The sequence below is a fragment of the Chroicocephalus ridibundus genome, chromosome 2, assembly GCF_963924245.1.
Source record: "Chroicocephalus ridibundus chromosome 2, bChrRid1.1, whole genome shotgun sequence".
NCBI lineage: Eukaryota > Metazoa > Chordata > Aves > Charadriiformes > Laridae > Chroicocephalus > Chroicocephalus ridibundus.
This window is the reverse complement of record NC_086285.1, coordinates 78,713,569-78,733,408: the sequence shown is the minus strand read 5'-3', so window position 1 is coordinate 78,733,408 and position 19,840 is coordinate 78,713,569. Positions and strand designations below refer to the sequence as shown.

The following is a 19,840-nucleotide window of genomic DNA, read 5'->3' as shown; positions in this document are numbered from 1 at the left end:
AAACACTGCAGTAGAGACATCTCCAAAAGGTGACACCAAGAATTACCCCAATGCTGCTCATGTTCAGAAGTGCTCCCTTGGCAGCTGTGTAGATATCCCAGAGCTTCACATCCTAAAAGACAGAAAAAATAATCTTCGTAGGTATTCCACCTTACTGAAGGTCAACAACAAAGTTAGGAATGCCAAGTAGAAGAAGGAAGAGGGATTTTCTTGCTCCTGAATGTTTTGTCGAAGACTCTATGCTGTGTGGCAGCAGTAGAAGGCTTATTATAAAGGTGAATGAAAGCCTGTATGTACCTAAAGCAGTGGAAAAAGAATTCATGAGATAATATTGTTAACATAATCTCTGTCAGAGCAATGATTGTCTGAGTTACCCATGACATGAGTTAAACTTCTCCAGAGACAACCATGGGAACTGTTAAATTCTCCTTTACTTCCTCGGCATAAGGAGGTCACCAGAGTCAAGAGTACTTCATCCCACAAGCAAAGAGAGCAGAATTTAGCCTCCGTTGTGTAAACACAAAACTGAAAACATGAGTCCCACATAGCAGTAGCTTTCTTGTTTAGGTGTGAAGTTCTTCTTTTACTCCTTTTTTAAATCTAGTTTTTATCTAATACATACTATCAATTAATTGCCAGGAGTCACATTCCTTCTCCTTTTAAACTGAAAATAAAGCCACTGTGTATTTCCCTGATATTTCCTCTCTCGCTTCTGAGCTGAGAGGTACAAAGTCATTCCCATCTTTGGATTCAGAAGGCAATGTGTAACATCATCTCAAGAGTATGAAATCACTGGATGGAAGAGTAGGTGTTTATGTTCTCAAACAAAAGGGGAGATTTTCAATAATATCAATTAGTTCAACCCTGATTAAAATTATTGAGATTATGTTTAATGTTTATTAAATGACAGTAGAGTTATTTAAAAGTGTCGTTCTTTTGCAAATCTCTGTTACCGAGCATATTTGCTGATTTAAAGGCATCCTGATGAATGTTTGCATTTCTAAACCTCATATGAATTTGAGGCATGGCTAGTGGGATGTCAGATCAACGAAATTTTTAGCTTATGTTGGTAGCTGACAAGACCCAAAATTCTATCTGCATATTTCAGGACTAATGAGAAGTTATGTGAGCGTTTTCTTTCAGACAGCTCTCTGAAAAGTCCATGAATACATAAAGCTTTACACAGCATAAAAAATAAAAAAAAAAAGTAGTGCTGGATAAAAATTGAGATGGCATCCTATTTTGGAGGCAATACAGGAGATAATAAATAAAATGAAAAGGTTAATTCAAAATGGGGAAGCAGATGTAGCATATGTGAAGGAAAGCTGGGAAACAGTAGAAATAGCATTGCACAGGTTAGATGTTTACTCCAGAAGGAGGAAAAGTAATGTGCTTTTTGCTTCATTTATGTATTCTTCATATGCCACAAAATAATGTAGTCATGTCTGCTTTCTTTTGAGGTTTTGAGGTATTAAGTCATGACAGCAGTTGTGGCTTGCTTGAGAATCTTGCTGAGAATCTATCTGTTGTGTGGTTTACTTCTGTCTGATTAACCCCAGGACAACCCATTGCAGCATAATCTTTTGGGTCCATTTTGGTGATATATTTGCAGTTTCTCACTTTGGTGAGAGATTACAGTATTGCAGTGTTTTAGGGGTCTGTTTGATGTTGTAAAGCCTGAAAAAAATGACAGAGGTGTATCAAACGTGGTCATACAGGGAACTTTTCACACGTACATACCTAGTCTGGGGAAGCTGCGACTGTATGTCTGATGTATGTTCTAGTCCAGTTTCCAGCTCTGAGACACACAATAAAAGTGCCTGTTTTCATCTCCTGTGTAGCTTTGTGAGTACTCTCTTACTTTCTGACTCCAAAGTGATTGTTTCAGGAGGTCTGATCCAGAGAGATCTGTCTTATTTCCTCTACTCTGGCCTTTTTATGCGTCAAAGAAAGAAGCTGATCAACACTGTGCACTTGAGTATGTGTGTTTGTAGAGAGAGGAGGAACAGCTCCTTCTGACTACTTAAATGTCACTTACGCTTTTGAAATTGCTAGGACTCAAAAAAGTTTTGGACTGGCCACCTTCACAAGGACGAACTTCATCCGCAGAGGTCTCTAGCAGTTCAGGAGTTAAATGCTGTTCTTTCCCAGAGAGCAGAATTTCCTCCTCCCTCATGTCTAATTGAAGGGTACATATCTATGATCTACTTTGAACAGATTTTGCATTTGCTGCACCCAATGTAATATGTCAGATTAAAGCCTAATTGATATTGTCAGTTTGACAGGTATTTACGTAATACACCTGTGACTTGTCCATGCTGCAACATCAAAGAACAATGTAGTCCATTGTCAATCTTGTATTTTTTTTCCCTCTGGAAGACCAATTCATTGTTCAAGAGTAAATATGAAGTATCTTTCAGGAGGTTTGCGTTGGCACGTTTCCTGCCCAATTGTGATCTGACTAACAGTAGAACCAACCTATGCTGATTTTGTAATGGCAATTCCAAAATTATCAGGAATCACTTTGAAGCACGTGTTTTCTGACATTATCCTGCTATGAAATGGTCCTTTTACATTTTGTAGCATGTGGGGTCTGACTCACCTTTGCATTATGCTCTTCAGTTTTATCTTGATGTAACCCCCATTGACTTAATTACACTGGCGTAAAGATGGAATGGAGAAACAGTGAATCAAGCCCACTAACAAGTCCATCATGAAAATATGGGAGTTGTCCTTTTGTCTTCAAGGAGGTTTCTCAGGCGGACTACTCAACAGAATGGGGTGACTCCACTCGATAGAGTCAGATATTCTTCGCTATTTTTAGCAACTTGCAAGAAGACTGAGGTGTATTCATCGAACCATACCTCCGTGCAAAAAGCAGATATGCATCAGAAGCCTGTAACTAGAAATGGGAAATTACAAAGTAGGAACTTGATGTCGTTGATAAGGAAGGGCATGGTGCTTCAATCAAAGACAGTATTGAATATAATTCTGACATTATATTTATTTTCGGCCAGCGTGCAGCATATGCAGTGTACAGTTACTTATAGAAAAGATGAGGAGAAAAGTAAGTATGAATGGTAACTTAGGGGCAAACTAAAATACAAGGGGGGAAATGCAAAAATAAATATATTTTAACCATCTAAGTGCTAGGAGAAACTACAGTCCCTACACTGCAGGAGACACAAGATCTTGAGGCTTCAGAAAGATCTGGGATCATGACGTTCTTGAAGGAGGGGCTGCAACATGAATTCAGTAGGAGAGTGCAGCAGAGAGCAGAGAGCACAATTTGTCCTTACCAGCCGTGGGATCTCTGAGGGGTGTTTGGAGGCCTGAGTTTTCTCTGAGACGTGTAACATGATTCTCCGCACCCCAAGTTATGTCTGGCAGGCAGAATTTAACCTTTAACTGGCATGATTTCAGTTATATCAACAAAAGATCTCGGTCCTCTGCCGCAAACAAACAACTCTAAATTAACTGGTCTGAATAATTGAACAGGGGTTTGTTTGTTTGTTTATTTCAATTACTGTTTGTGGTAGCAGTGGGTGGAAATGAAATCTTGCCACTGCTTTCTGCCTTCTATCAGATTTGAAGCTTTGTTCCTCTCTGAACCTTTGTATTGCATGCCATTTTTCATCATATTTATCCATTACTTCTTTAATATCCCTTTATTTTTCATTCCTGAGGATCTAGTGTGTCACACTGGGTACTGTAGTACTCTTGATCCAAGAACACGGTCGGCCTTTTCAAATCTTCTCTGAGAGCATTCTTTTTTCCCTAGTCTTTCCCTTATTAGTTAATTCTTTTTCTTATGTTTTTGAGACTTTTATATTCCTCTGAATTATTTTTTGCAGGCAATGTCTTCTCCAGTCTTCATCATATTCCAGTATCCTGACCTCTGTAACATTGGCATGTCAGATGTGCCAGTTTTGGTTGTTCTCAAGACGTCCTTTGTTTAGATGTCCTCTGGTTCTCAAAGTGCTACGTTTACATGTACTATTGGGACTACAACTATCTTTTATTTCAAATGCCATTGTCACAATGCATAAATTATTATATTAAATGTCATGTCTTCAGTTTATCTTGCCACACAACTCTTCTGGGGTTTACTGTTTACTCCCATGGCACCAGCATCGGGTATTTGTTCTTTTCCTCTGGCCTCTCACTTTTCATAAGCCAGTGACTTCTTTGCTTTATATTTTTAATTCCTGCATTATTTCCCTGAGCACCCCAGCCTGCTAGATTGCCCTCCGCTCCCTGCTCCTGTGCATGTTTTACCCTGCAAGGTCAATATGCTGTTCCCAGTTCTGCTTGTTGTTGCACTGATAGAGATGTAGTCCTTCCGCCTTCTTCCTCATTCCTAAATAATAAATGCAGCCCTAGTTTACATCAGTAACAACTGAGCTTTGAGCCTCTGTTCCACTTTCCATTCTTAATTTGGTTTCTGTGACCTGGTATTTGTCCCATGCTCAGCCACCACCTCGCGGCTCTGGAGCTGAGCAGCAGGTCATGGTCCAGCTCGTCTCTCGGGAGTTTTCCCAGTGTTCAGTATTGCTGCTGGGGTTTTATTTTGAATGTTGTCTCACTGGTTCAACGTAGGAGTTTTCAAGAGCTGGAAGTGTTCCTGCAGCCACCCAAAGCCATGAAGGAGTCAGGAAGCCAGGCCAGCTGTCTGTAAAACACCTGCCCAGCTGATGCCCATGGTACAGAGGTGCTTCCCGACCCTGCCTCATCCAAGGCTGTTGCTGTATATTTAACTATGAGGGCTGCATGTGTGTGTCTGTCTGAGAAGGCAAAACCAGGCTGTTAAAGACTGTTTCATCGACTCTTGTTGGCTCAAAGTGTGAATAAGCCTTGTTTAAGATGGGTGTCCAGGCTGTTTACATTGGTTTTTGAACTGCGGCCAAATTAAATTTCTGAGGAGGTTGCTATTGCTTTCTAAAGATGTAACCCCCCTATCTTTGTTCATCAGCTCAAAGGTATTTATTAATGATTGTCTATGTTTGTCAGAAGAACAACAAGTAAAATAGGAGCCTTTTATTTTACACAGTCTTGGTAAACATGTGTATTAAAATACAACATCCTTTTATTTGAACAATATTCATAAGAGGGAATATTAATTATTATTAATGTTAGAATATTACTGTTTTGCTTTATGCCTTAGGAGATGACAGTCTCTGCGGCAACATTAATTCCTACGTAGCTTGGCTGTGTAGGCAGAAAGCAAATAATCTCCTAGCAGACTATTCAGCATTAGCATACAGTCTTCCATCTCGTACTGTACTTTCAAAGCGATTCTCATCCACTGTACTACAACCTCGCACTAACCTTATGTTAACAAATTTATAACTTGGAAATTATTCTGCTGACATCAATGGTGTCACACCGTGCAAAACCTGTTTAAAATTAGATCCAAGGTATTTCTTTTTTTAAATTTTAAAATGTGTTCTAAATAATGTTCACATGCTCCAGTAATTGATGGTTTGGGATTACTTTTCTTTTTCTAGTTAAACAATGAAGGTTTTTTAAAGGTTTTTAGTCTGTTTTTCCCTCTTCTCTTCTTTTTATACTTAAGATTGCTCCCTTAGGCAAAATCACTGATTTCCTATCTTCCCTTTGCAATCCAGCTATATTATGAACCGACAAACTGACTTGTCTGCCAGTTCATTCTTGAACACGGTTTCTTTTTAGTGCAAGCAGAGCATGCAGGAATCTCCTCCTTTATGAAACAGAAACTGCCTGTCTGTCTATCTGTCTGTGTACACACAGTATTATACACTAGAAAAACAGAAAGAAAAAAGATAGAAACCACACATGAGTTAAAGGAACATTACTAAGGTACAAAGTCAAATACCTAGAAGCTAGGTAACGCAAGCATTGCAGGATCTTCGCTTGGCCCCCTTCTTTGTATGTCAAAAGAGGGGTTACCTGCTTGTTTTGTCCAGCCAATACCCAGAGCATGTAAGATGTTTGAGGGAGGTTGGACTGTCCAGAAATTTAAGCTATCCATCCCTACCAGGTCTCTGCTGAGCATGTGCAAACTGCCATATTTCAGTTTTTTCAAAGGCACATGTATTCACTAGGCTGGGGTGAACTTTCACCAGGGTGGCAGAACACACATACCTGGCAAAGCTGCCAAATCTCTGCTTTATTTTGAGTCACAGCTGTAAAATACAGGAGGGATAGAGCTTTCTAAACAGACCCCGGGTTTCATCTGGCAGCAGCCAAGGCGTTATGGAGAAATAATGCCCCAGGGGAGACACCCAGGAGGTGGGGATGGAGAGCAGGGTCCCAGTCTTCCTCTGTTCCACCCAGGCTGGTAAAAAAAGGGGCCAGGGGCCAAGAGGGACATTTCCAACGCATGAGGTGGTAGGATTCAGCTTTTCACCCAGTGTCCTGGGAAGAAGAGAAAAAGGAGGCGCAGGTGGGCACGCGTCCTCCAGGGCTGCTGGGACACTGCCAGGTGGCTTTCGCTAGAGGCTGGATGAGGCCCCAGCAGCCCTGGGACGGGAGAAAGCTGAGCCCACCACCAGGCCGAAACAAGCAAGCACTTTTCCTCTAAGAAGTTTCCTTGGTAATCCACTGAGTGACACGGTGGTTAGTACCGTCCTTATGGGCCTCCTATCAACTGCTGCTGCTTACAAGGAAGCCCGTGTCAGATACTTCAGGTGAGCCGATGCCCTGGAGGCATCTCAGGGGCGTGCGTTTGTTCACTGGGAGGAGAGCCTGATGGAAGTGAGGGAGCTTATCTAAAATTTCCCCAAGCCCCGCGGCGGTGGTGCTGTGACAGCCCGGCAGCTGATCCCAGCCAGCCTTGGGAGCGCGGGAGCCAGGAGGCGGAAGTGGATGGGGGGTCGGGGCGGCAGCGGGGGGCTCAGATAACAACCGCTCGTGGAAATCCAACCTACACGGGTTGTGCGTGTCGCCAGTGTGAAGATACATTTTTAAAAATTGTTTAAGTAGCACCGGAGGCAGCGGTGTGACCTGCAGATGACTTCTCCATTTCAAGCTGCGGAATGCAGAATAAAGGGAGAAAAAAAAGAAAAAAGCCATGGAAGAGACACATCTATGATTATTTCAGCTTTTCTGTAGAGAAACTTTCATTCCTTAAAATTAAAAGGGAAATTTCCTTATTTGGCTTATTTTGAGAAAGTTATTTCCAAGTTTGACATGGCATTGATTTCTCCTTATCTGGATTTCAGACCGTTCTGAACATTCAAGTATGCTGAGCTTTTACTGTAAACTCTTCAAGCAGGGTTTTTCTTTTTTGTTGTTTTTGCTGTCATTTTGCGGCTTCCAGAACAATAGACCTTGAGCCTATGATAGCTAGTAATTTGCCTGTTGTTTCAGGTGTTACCAGTAACAACGGTCCTCTCTCTTTAGTTTCTATATGTTACTTCTGTTTTATCGCTGAAAGAATCACAATTGCACTGGGATTTCTTTTTACAGAGAACTGACTTTATTTTTCACTTATATCTGATAATGGGATGACCAATGTGCTGTCCTGACCGTTTTCCAAAGCTAAACCGAATCTGATGATGCTAAGTTTTAACTCTTAAACTACTGCTCTTATGAGTTCACACTTTTCTTTGCAGTCACGTTTGGTGAAAGATGCCACATGACAGTCTTAAAAGTCACATCTGTATTTTACGCACTGTGATTATATGTCGTGCCTTCATTGGAAAAAAAAAAGCTTTCTCAGTTTTTATTAACACAGACAAATCAAAACAATCCCAAAGTCAAGGTGGAGGGAGCGTAGCATCATCCTACTCATAAGCCTGTCTCATGGTTTTTGAAGTTTTGGGTTTGACAGCTGGCCAAGCTTTTGTATGTGGCCTGCAAATGTCCATTCTGACTTTTGGGGGTTTTCAGGGAAGGTAGCCTGCAATTGTCCCACTCACTGGGGGATCCTGCACAAACGTACCCTCTTTGATTTAGAGAGATTAATTTTATCAAGTCCCAGTGAACCTCCTGAGATAATATCCCCTGAAGAAGGCAGGAAAGTCCCTAAAATAAGAGGATAGTGATGGGTTTGCAACAGTACACATCATAGCAAAATTATTTTTATGAGTAGTAGATGCATGAACGGGGGAAATATTTTTGCCTCCATTCTACTAGCATTGCTGCACCTTGGTCCCTCTATGACATCAACAGCAGAACTGCCTGGAGAAGAAAATAGGAAAGACAGAGTACTTACATTTTTCCAGTGAAAATACTTTCTCCCCCAAAAGACCACTTTGGTCTTCCCTATTATAAAATGTAAACACTTCCTTATAGTTTGAGTATAACCACACTTTAAACAGCTGCTGCCTCTCACCTGCGCTACAGCTCTATTTCTGCAGTGAATGAAGCCCTCTCTTCAGAGACTGCACATCAGTTGCATTTTTTTAACTGCTTTGGGATCCTTTGGGTTGAAAAGTATTATATAAATTTAAGATATTAAATCGTTAAGAAGAGTAAGAACATTACCAGATGCTGAAGCTCATGTTATAGCCATGATGTTAACAGCAAGTTGGAAGATACCTACATTTCATCTCTGGTGCAGGTGTCACATCGCGAAACCCTTTTCGTGAATTGCACATTGAAAGTCACGAGGATGTTTAGCCCCAGCTAATCCCACTGTACAGCAGTCCGGAGCCTGCCTGATCTTATAGTTAGGAATTTTCGTCTAACCTCCCACAATACTGGCATTTTTGGCAAGCTTGTATCTATCTACTCTTATACCACTGGCCTTCACTTAAATAGTTCTTTCCTTTGGTGACGCTATAACATCTTCTCCCAAATGACTGTATAGTACACATTTACGTCACCTCCCAAGTTTTAGTATGGTTGACTAAACAAACGAAATTCATCCTTGTGTTCTTATAAGATGTTTCTGCACCCCTTGACCATCCCTACAAGTTTTCTCTATGTCTGCTCCAATTCCAGTTTGTTTTCTTTTAACAACACTACCAAGAGTAGTATTTAAATGCTACACGTTATTTGAAATAAAAGACACATCAGTCAGTGTCTCATACGCTAGCAGAAATACTCCCCTGTTTGCGCTGGAAACGCCTCGTACTGTGCAGACTAAGATTGTGTTTCCCTTCATGGTTGCATCACACTTCTGATTCACAGTCACCTGTGATGAACTGGTACCTCCAGGTTCTTCTTCACACCAGTTATTTCAAAATACAGTGAGCCTTTTGTTTCTAGCCTCTAAGTGAATTGTCTCGAGCTTTTTCCTCTTGACTCTGTCAACTCCTTTCCATGATGGCAGCCTTCACGCTGAGCCAGGTGTTTCTTTCTAACCTGAGCCTCCTCTGTCCTGATGTTTCTCAAATTTAAGCCATCACCAACTTTCTTCAGCTTGTTTGTAATATTTTTGAAAGTGCCTGTGGTGACTCTTAAGACTGATAATGACAAGCCCCACCAGTAACTTCATGCCGGCCTAAGACTTCCCCTTCTGTGACCTGTTGCCATCCCCCTTCATATATTTTATTATTGCTCTGCTGTACCTCATCTTCTCCAGCTTAGCTGTTACTCCAGTTATTGGAAGGGTAAATTAGTCTATATTGTGCTCTATCATGGCACAGCTACGTCACTCTTAATAGCAAATGTAGGGTGAAGGCTGCTCAGATGCTTCCACATTGTGCTGTAAGCTATGAGATAGAAGTATCTTCTGTAGTAACAGGGCATGGCTAGATAAATCAATGTTACTTTAGAAAGTTTGCAGGAAAGAGTTGATACTTTTTTCTATTCTTTCTCCTCTCTGGATTGAGAGTCAAGGTCACTGGTTTTGTCCTATCTCAAATGATCCCAAAAGGAGAAAAACAAAGATGCTTTCTGAAAGGCAAGCAATTTGTACAAGTCTTCTTTTAACATTGGCTTTAAGTTTTGTCATTTAAATGTGTACTTTAGTTTTTTGCATAAAAGGACCCCGCTTTAATTTGAATCCCAAAAGAACTCTGCATCAAGTTCTAGATTACTTTCTTCCTCTATATTATATAAAATCATGCACCAGATATTTTTTTTGTCCTTACCTGCACTTTCTTCCCACAGTGGAATACTGGCATTTGTTTAATGTACCTGAAGTCGGATGCTGCTGCTGCTAAGAGTAATCAAGGCAGCAACTCAGCTAAACTAGTTCTTGAAAAAACTTCTCCATAATTATTTAAGTAGCAGTAGTTGTCGGTTGGATTGGGGTTTTATGTTTGTTTGGGATTTTTTTGTTTGTTTCTTTACATGCATGTTCTTTGTTAGATTTCAAAACAGTAAAACAAGTTAGCAATTTTTTGTTGCCTTTTTACGTGCTTTAGGTTTCAGTGCTCTGAGTCATGTTCTGCATGAATATCCATAAGCATGAAATCATTAATGCGCTTAACGCGCTTCCTCTTTGCACTTCTAGCAGCAGTTCCATGGACTGGTTTGTTACGTTAGTATAACCAACCAACAGCACAAAGCTGCTGTTGTTTTAAAACGAGTGCCAGTCTTGGATATTTCTTTAATTTTTTTCTCGTTTTCTAATTCTGGGTCAAAGGTTCAGTTAAATGAGCAGGAATACTCATCTGCTCAACTTCAAGTGTGTTTTTCCCCATCAGGGCCAGAGCGCTTGCAACCTGGCGAGATAAAGATCCATATTCCGCTGGTTTGCCTCCCATTGTTTTACCAACGTTTCAAGTACCAAACCACTGCTTTATCATTCCATGGGAGGCAATACAGCTGACTTAAGCATGATACTTCCATTCTTATGCTTACAGTTATAAGCGTGTCCCCCTTTCTGCAGCCTAGCCAAGCTTTGGTGGCCATATGTTATACCATATGCTGGAGCTTATGTGCAGCTACATAGAAACTTTTGATAGGATTAACTGAATTATCCTCAATGTGAAATAGACCAAGCTTTATTAAAAATAAATCTGAAATGGTGCGGTAAAGATGCTCTATGTTTTATGGGAGATCTCAGATGAGTGATATATCTGAAAGGGCTTGGAGCTGTGGAGTGCTGGGGGGCAGTTCTTTTTAATTGGTGGTGAATTCAGTTTGGGAGATTTTTTTCCTTTGTTTTGCCTTTTAACTCTAAATGTCAGTATTCAGGAACAACTGTGTGAAACAAACACAAATCTGTTGTATTTTTTAAAACTATTTTAGTCCTGTTTCCAACTCCTCTTGTGCTGACATTCTACAAACTGGTTTTCTAAAAGGACTGTCACCATCAATTTTGCTTTTTTAAAGGACTTTAATTCTTTCAGCATGTTCATATGGTTTTATAAAGCCCCAGATACATGGCAAATCCCCTTGGTGTTGTAAGACAAGATTGCTGTTAAAAAATGTTTAGGCTTAGTCAGCTTCTTCTCACTACTGAAGTCATGAGGGACTCTGGGAAATGGTGTTTATACTAAGCTTAAATTGATAGGGCAAGTTTAATGCAATCAGGTCAAAGGTACAACTGCTTAGCTAGTCTCATCAACCACTCGGGTTTCAGCATCAGTTTATAAGAAAAGGCCTGTAATGATAACATCTGGCTGCGAGCGCATGGGCTGCATTCTCCGTGCGGTGATTGAATGTAATTTAATGGTGGGGAGGAGCAAACTGAAGGGCAGCTTCATTCCTGAATTATGATCCCCGACAGATAAGGTACAACTGCCAGACTTTGATCAGCCCTGTTATCAATTCACTTGATGAAGAGCCTTTCTCCAGCATAACCTGGACAGAGATGTCTTCCTCTAAGGAAGGAGTGCAGCCCGTTCCAAGGGCTTGTGGGGGGCTGTCAGGTCCAGGACAAAGTTTCATGGTTTCCTAGTGCATAGGCGTGCGGCTGATTGCTGGTCAGGCATTGCTTTCAGCGGGTGCCGAGTGACCTGGGACAACGCTCGAGGAAACGTGCTAGACAGAATAACGAATTGGGCTGCCCTTCTAACGTGAGAAAGCATAATGTTCAATTATATATTTCCTGTCTCGTACTGTCCAGCTTGGTGTGTGGCAACCTAAATATTCAAGATTACTGCCAGGCAGGCCCCAAAATATACACTTGCTAGGAGAAGGTAGATAGCCAAGACATCCTGAGGGATTTTAATCATAGGCAAGTCTGGTCTGCTGATCTTAATTCAGACCCGAAGAAGGGTTTTTGCATACAGAGTATGTCTGGGTTTGCCAGCCAAATAAGGTTGTCAACAAAAAGGTATTGCCTTCTTTGTACTATACAGAATTTCCTATCGTATCATTTTTATTTCTTTTCTGAGCAAGTTTCTGGATTTTGATCCACTCTGGCTGAAATTTTCCATGTTAAATGTCTGCCCCAAGGTAAAGAATTTGGGAAATTTCAGCCAAAATAATTTCCAATAATCATTACAGAAAAGAAATTAAATGGGTTGTTGTCATTGGACTTCGGTAACAGCCTGTTTGAAGTGGGAACTTGAAATGTGGCGATACTGTCGCTTGTGTGTCATTGACATCCTTTTTTGTTTCCTGTGAAAATCACTGCACGTTATGACATTTAGAAAGAAATCACAGTTTACACACACTTAGCAAAAAGTCTTCAATTTTTACAGGTAAAATGGCAGAATATTTAATTCATATTCAACGTATTCAGACTTCTGATGGTGCTAAATGTGATGTGTTATTTCTGGGGATCATCAAGCATGCTCCCACCACCCTGCCGATACCGTCATTTTGAACTGAATGAATCTGTGCCAACACATGGCATTCTCTGTCGTTAGAGGAGCCACTTGGTACAGAGCTCTATTCCCAAGTATATTGCTTACATTGAGACAGCACACGCCTCAAAGCCCAGCAGGTTAGCGATTATCTAACCTAACTGTTTTCAGCAAAGGTCCCATGAAATATTCTTTGGCTGCAAACAAAACAGGGAAGCAGGTTCTCAGTTGCATCTGTCACTCAAAAAAGGAGTATGCTCTCCTTTGTCTCAAAAAGCATGTGTGGGTGGGCTGTCTGTGAGAGACAACACTAAGAAGATCCATAACAGCCAATGTGGGATCCAAATGTTGAATATACCCAGCCACATTTCAGCCTACAAGTCCTTGTGATCACATATGGCACAAGCTTTACTCTGGATGGGGGCAAGAATTTTTTCCATTTTCTCTGCACATGCATGTGAACTGCTTCCACGTTTGTGTAAGGATGTTCTTTATGATGTGTTTACATTAGGTTTGCTGATATTCAGTGTGTATTCAGTGGGGATGCCTTTCATTCATGTCAAAAGAAAATAGGATAATTCTTGCCAGTCAGCAGATCTCTGTGTTTTTCAGAGATTCATTAAGTAAGAAACTTCAAGATACAGGTTAGGTTGATAAGGTTTGCCACTCCTTTTGAGGAACCAAAGCCCAGGAAGACTGGACAACTTGCCCACAGATCAATGGTAGGACAGACCATGGGATCTGACTCCAAACCTTGCTCTCTGATCCTGAGGTACCACAGTCCTGCTCCTGGGCCGAGGCACACCCTGTTGTAAAATCAGCTCTTGTACACGGTAACGGGTAGCGTTTTACACTCTTTTGTCTTGATATGTATATTTTACTATCCATAATTATAAATCGGGTAGTAAACCACTTCCTAATGGCACAGAAAACAGCCAGCCAAATCTTGGCTCGCTGTTCTTCCACAGCTTTGAATTTTTTCAGTAGTTTTCAGTGCTCAGCTTAGCGTGCGTGTAATGTGTCTTCTCATACAGATGGGATAAGACCCTACTTAAAGCAGTAACGATTATATACATCATACTTCTAAACGTATAAACTGCTTTTGAACATCCTGGAAAAGCTAAAATGCCAACAGTTAAACTAATGAATCATACTTTCTAAGGGAGTGTTTTTATATATAATATTTAAAATCCAACTGTATATGTATAGGGAGGGTGAATATTTACACATCACATGTGTAAGATATAAATGATCCCGATGAACGTGACTGAAGTAAATTATGTTAATGCTCCAGTTAGAACTATTTCTACACTAGTTTCAAAATGTTTTTGTTATACTGTAGATTCAGTGTCAGGAAGATGAAGGAATCTGGGCTTTTAACTGCAACCTCCACACTGCAGTGTGACTCTATGTGGATGTTCAAAATTAAACATTTGGTTTAAGCACTAAACACTAAAGTTTTCTTTTTAATTCCTAGGCCTGTATAAAAACAGATTGGGAAATGGTTTACAATAATTCCTATTGGAGGCTTCCACACTGACAATGTCAGAAATGACATCACTTTTCTGCTATTTGTTTTTTTATTGCTTTTCAAGAAGTTTTGAAATAGCCAGCATGTAATTTTCTGGGTGATAAGTGATAACCTTTAAAACAGGACTATTCTTCTTTTAAGAGAAGGATGTTTCCATCCCGCCTCCAAGTTAGTTGACTTTATCAAGGGAAGACACCATCTGTCCCCAGGTCATGCCAGTCCTGAAAGGTGTGGAAAGATTCATCACTAGAGGGAGTCGTTGTGTTCTTGGTTACCCTTCTCTGTAGTCAGAGCTTGTCATGGATGGTCGTGCAACTGGTCCTACAGTGAATGGTCCCATGCAACTACCTGCAGGAAGGATGGTCTAACCCATACTGTCATCTCCAAGTAAGGAGGCCCTCTTGAGCCTTTCCTTATTTTGTGCTCCAAGTGACTCTTCCCAGGTGAAGAACCAAGCAGAGAAGGCAGCTTTTGTGCTCCCTCTGCCTCCACTGGCATTAGGCCCCATCTTGAAGGCTTTGCATTTGGGAGATGGAGTAGCTAGCACACGGTTTTGCTATATAAGGGTGATGGGACAAAAACCAGGGTGCGAGGAGAAGTCCCAATGGATAAAAGAGAGTGAAAAAACCCTTCAGAGAAATGGGGAAGGGAAGAAATGGCAAAAGTCTGAAGGTCCCGGTAGGACGAATGGAATAGATGGTAGAAGAAAGGCTTATGAGGGAAAGGGGTAGATAAATGGAGGTGATTTAGAGGGGAATATGGCAAGTGGAAAAGGGGTGTGCAATGAAGGAAACAAAAACAGCCAAGGGAAGATAAGGAGAGATCATGACTTCTTAAAGGGGAGGATATATGAAGATCATAGAGAGGGGAACACGACGTTTTTAATAGAGTATTTGTGGCACTCAAGTAAAAAGTTATTTTAATCAAAAAATCTTCACTGTCCATCAGTGAGACCTAAACTCCCATACTTAACGCTGACTTTACATACATAGCCAATTGAGGAATGCAGTAATTGAGGACAAAATGGAGTTTGGAGGACCAGTTTGAATATGTGATGGACAAAGCAGACAATAAGAGAAATAACCTTTTTAGGTTTGATGTTGTGTTTACAGCACACTCTGCCTTCCACTGGACAGGATAACCAGTATCCCCAGCTATGGCTAGATACGTAACAAGACGTACAAGAGTAGGTTAATCCAGCTTTATGTTCCCCTCCGTCTGAGCTGGGCACGTTGACTAAGGCCGTTCTAACACAGAGTTCTTTCCTCTCCAAAGTGGCACGAGCTGTGCAAGAGGTTCATGGTTGCTCTTTCTCCTTGGGTCAGGTCCCTGCGACATGCCTGTCTGCGGTCTCCAGGCACTTGGAAAGGTATCGCTGCTCTAGGATGCTCCTCTCGTTTTCAACTACTTGAGTGCACTGCAGCCTGTACTCTCGGCTAGACTGCTGTAGTGTTTCCATGCATGAAAATTATATGGGAAATATATAAAAAACATGTGGATTTGATACAGGCTTATTCACATTTTTAAATAGAATGTAATTTGCTATTGGCAAATTAATCTCATTTATCCTAGTTTCATTTGTTTAAACCATGTGAGTAGAGTTATTCATGTGCAAAGGAGTTGGCAAATGATGCCAAATCCACGAATACCTCTGGCTGCTGAACATAGCATTTGGAAATGGAGTTATTTGCCATCCTCATTTTGTAGTATGCTAATTTTCATGACAACCCACTGTGATATTAGGGAAACTTATGGCTTTGCCTGGAGAAAAAAGCAAAAAGTTATTATTAACCTGCCAATATCACACAGGGACTACCAGAAAACTGTAGTGAGCGAGACAGATTTGCAGGACTGGACTCTTTTGTCAGTGGTGGAAGTGGTCCCACTAACATGTTGCACAACACATTTAAAATCCAGTTCCAAGCCCTTGCATTCGTCTTTTCATTTTTTTCAGCTTTCAGTTAGGAGAAGTTATTGAGACCGCTCCGGCTCTTTCGTGCATATGTGCGTGTGGCTACAATAAATATATACATCTTAATCATACTTAAAAATTCTAGGTTAGGGGATCCCACGTGCTGCAGATGACACTAAAGTGGCTGCAGCATTTTGATTGATTTCTGTAGGATATCACAGTAGTATTACCTTCATTAGAATGCTGTGGGCTGCCCTGGCGGCTTGCCAGGAGCCCAAGGGCTGCATCATATTTACATGAAATGGAGCATATTGCCACCCTTGGCATTAGCACAAAGGCGTGTCCCCAAGACCGCGCAGGTCCCAACACGCAATGAGCCATCTTAATCCAAGCAGACAGGCCAGGAACTGCGCATTTTCTACAGCCGATGTACCTCATTCCGGCTGCACTATTTGTATGCTAAGCGAGCAGTTAAAAAAAAACACAGCAGTGCAGCCAGTATAATTATCTTTTATCTCGCAGGAGTTCAAAAGGAGGGCTTTCCCACTGCCACTCTGTTTTCATAGCCGTCTGCTCCAGAACCATTTCGGCTGTTGGTGTTTTATGTGGAAAATTAAAGGGGGAATGACTGTCAGAGCTTCCTAATGACATCTTGGGGTTATTTTATATGTTAAGTCATTCATATCTTTTACAATTTAAAAGCATGCTGACATCATACACATAATAGTCATACAGGACTGCCTGCATGTTTGCAAATAAATGTTAGAATTCATGGTGGGTTTTTTTTTCTCATGCCAAAGATTATTAAATAATTCAGGCCCCTTTTCTTCAAGCACTTTCTCTGTAAACAGAAATGCCTCTGTCTATATCTGTTAATTGCTAATAGACAAGACAACTGTAAGTTGCAAGCTTTTATTTATTATTTATTTACAAATTACAATTGAAGAATCATAAAAATAATTATTAGGGGAAATTATTTTCTATCAACTGTACTTAGACTTAGTGTGTAAGTATTGCCTACTTTTCCTGTCACGATGCTGTGGCTTTTTGGCTTGTTGATATTCTACAAAGTAGATGTATTTCACACACTCCGACAGCTTTGTATCACTAGAGCATACTTCATTAGCTAATGAAGACTGAAGGCAGGCAATTTATTTTCATTATATATGCAGCTAATGTTCAGTAAACCTGAAAAGTGAAACTGAAATATGCTAAAACATGCTTGTTTCATTTTACTGCTTTGATTAGATCTCTGTACATGACTGTATCCTCATGTGACTCTGGTACAGGGTGTATTTCTTCTTTCACTCACATTAATGTACGTGTAGCCTGCTAAACGGAAGACCTATTGGTTTGTGGGTTGTTTTTTGGGGTTTTTTTTTAAACCTAACAAGAAACTATATCAATTCAAATCACCTTAAGGACTTCAAAAAGCCAATCTGTACCATGAAGTATCTTTTTACACAATTTTGAATCAGTTCTAGGGAAGGAAGTTGGTGCATCAGTTAACCGCTAGAGCTCATGAAATTGCCTATCATGTAAGATCAGTCTACAATATAACTGAAACACCTGGAAGTCCAACAAGCTTTGTATTTGAAATCAAGACAGCGTCCTGACATGTTACAGTCATAGTGTTCAGCTCTGGTTCTGTAGCACACAATGTCAGACATACCTGGTTGCACAAAGGTGACAAAGCAAAATCCACCAGTCCCGTAGGCACTTGACTTTGGACAAAAACGTCAATCTGCATCTCTTTGGAAGCAAGTCATGTCAGCAAAACAAAGCTAGCTCATCACATTCTTAAAAGCCTAATTTAAAAATCACACTTAAACAGACATCCCAGCATTTATTTTTATTAGGTGTACTTATGGTGTTTGATGAAACGTTTATTCCCTGTCCATGACTGGTTGTGTCATGTCTTGCTGTATCAGATAACAGTGCTATTCACAGCGATGGGGGCTTCACGGTCTGTGCCTTTCCAAGTGTTTAGCAGTGGACACCCACGATGAAGCAGCAGTTTACTTCCCAGTTCACGTGCAATATTCTGCTGGCAGAGTAGGTGTTCTCAGTAATGACTTCAGCAAACATAAGGTGCGGCCAGAGTTGATTTGCAGAAGAATGGGGAATGCAATCCTCAGTTGCTAGCAGGTGAAATACGCCTCTCTTAATCAAAGCGACCCACTGCACACCTATTTCAAATCTGACATACAGTTTAAACTTGTGTGTCTGCTGTTTTTGACTACAGTGCCATTCAGAGTGTTTGGCTTTCAACATGGTAAGGTGACTGCAGTTGAAAGGGAAGTATTTCTTTTCCACTTCCCATGAAGCAGTGGTCCCATGGATGTACTTCAGCCTACTAGAAAACAGGCCCTGTTTATCTGAAACAACTCAAGATAAAAGACAGCCAGTTGGCATCATAAGTCACATCTTTTCAAGCACAATATGTTTCAAAGAGAATAGGCCAAATTCCTTCCCAGCATAGCTCCATAGAAACCCTTTGGTGTGATTCGGCAGGTAGCCAAATATAAACACTGTAATAGAAAAGATTCATTTGGAATCAAACATGGAAAACTTTTGAGTTAGGATGATATCTGAAAATATTTGCTCAGTGGAATCAAGACATTTGAAATACTTGGCTACATTCACCTTAGTTCTAGTGTAAACTTCATGGTGGACCAGAGCCACAGAAACCCACAGAACCACGCTCAAGTTTGAGTGATGCAATGGCAGGAGACACCCTAGGGTGTTACGACACTTTGAGAGGTGACTTCAAGGCCAGCAACACTCCCTGCATGCAACACTGTCTTGCAGTATTGTCTCACACCATTGTTCTCTGTTGCTTAAATATTTGGAGAGGTCCGTCATGCTTTGTCATGGCACTTCAGCTTTTTGAAGAGTATGGAAGATCTCTAGTACTGAGCGGAACAGTTCAGCACTTGATGGTGACTTGAAAATTCTTCACCCACGGACGTACCAAATGCCTCCACATTTTTAGTAAATTATTCAGTAGTACCCCCCAAAATGTACGATTTATTCATTACTGCTTCAGACTGCATTTTAGGAAGAACAAGACTGAACTCATGGAAACAGATACTAATTCTTAGAGCAATATAAACCACTAGGAGTTCTGTTAAAGGCAGAACTGCCAAAAATCAAGATTATGTCTCTATGGTTCTTGGCATAGGGGAAGCTGCTCAAGTTTGGTTCCCATTAGTTATTTAGCACTTTTAGTATTTTTGTTGCTTCTGTTGCTTCATTCATCTAATTGCCAGGATCTTCCAGAATTTTATTCCCTGGAGACAAATGCTATATTATTTTTTCCAAGCACTGTTAAATCAGCAGGAGTTACTCGTATACAATGTTATAATAGCAGTTGAAGTAATATGATGTTATGTGTTTATGCCTCAGTTAAAAATATGTCAGTGGCCAAGCTATGTCAAAATGATACTGCGATTCTTCAGTTGCCAGTGAAAAAGTAATCATATGCTCCAATTTGTTTGAGCATTGCTCCCCCCACACACACTCACCCACTCACAGGTCCTACTTATTAAATGCTGCCTTCTTTTTGGCTGTCAGCAATGATAAGTAGAAACTCCTCCTCACGTTAGTGCCCATTTTAAACATTTACTTGGCATAAGTATTTCCCATCTCCGCAGGCATTTGTAAACACTCCCCATCATAATGCACAAGGACAGCAGCAATCTCTGTGATAGCCGAAGCATGCTGTCAGGTCCCAGGCCTTAATAAAAGCGTAGTGAGTTGTAA

At 40.7% G+C, this 19,840-nt stretch overlaps 1 protein-coding gene across 1 annotated transcript in view; it reads left to right on the top strand.

Moving 5' to 3' along the window:
- The window catches only part of GMDS (GDP-mannose 4,6-dehydratase), a 427,838-nt gene that overhangs the window by 385,352 nt on the left and 22,646 nt on the right, over positions 1-19,840 (top strand). The gene's annotated exons all lie outside the window — the stretch shown is intronic.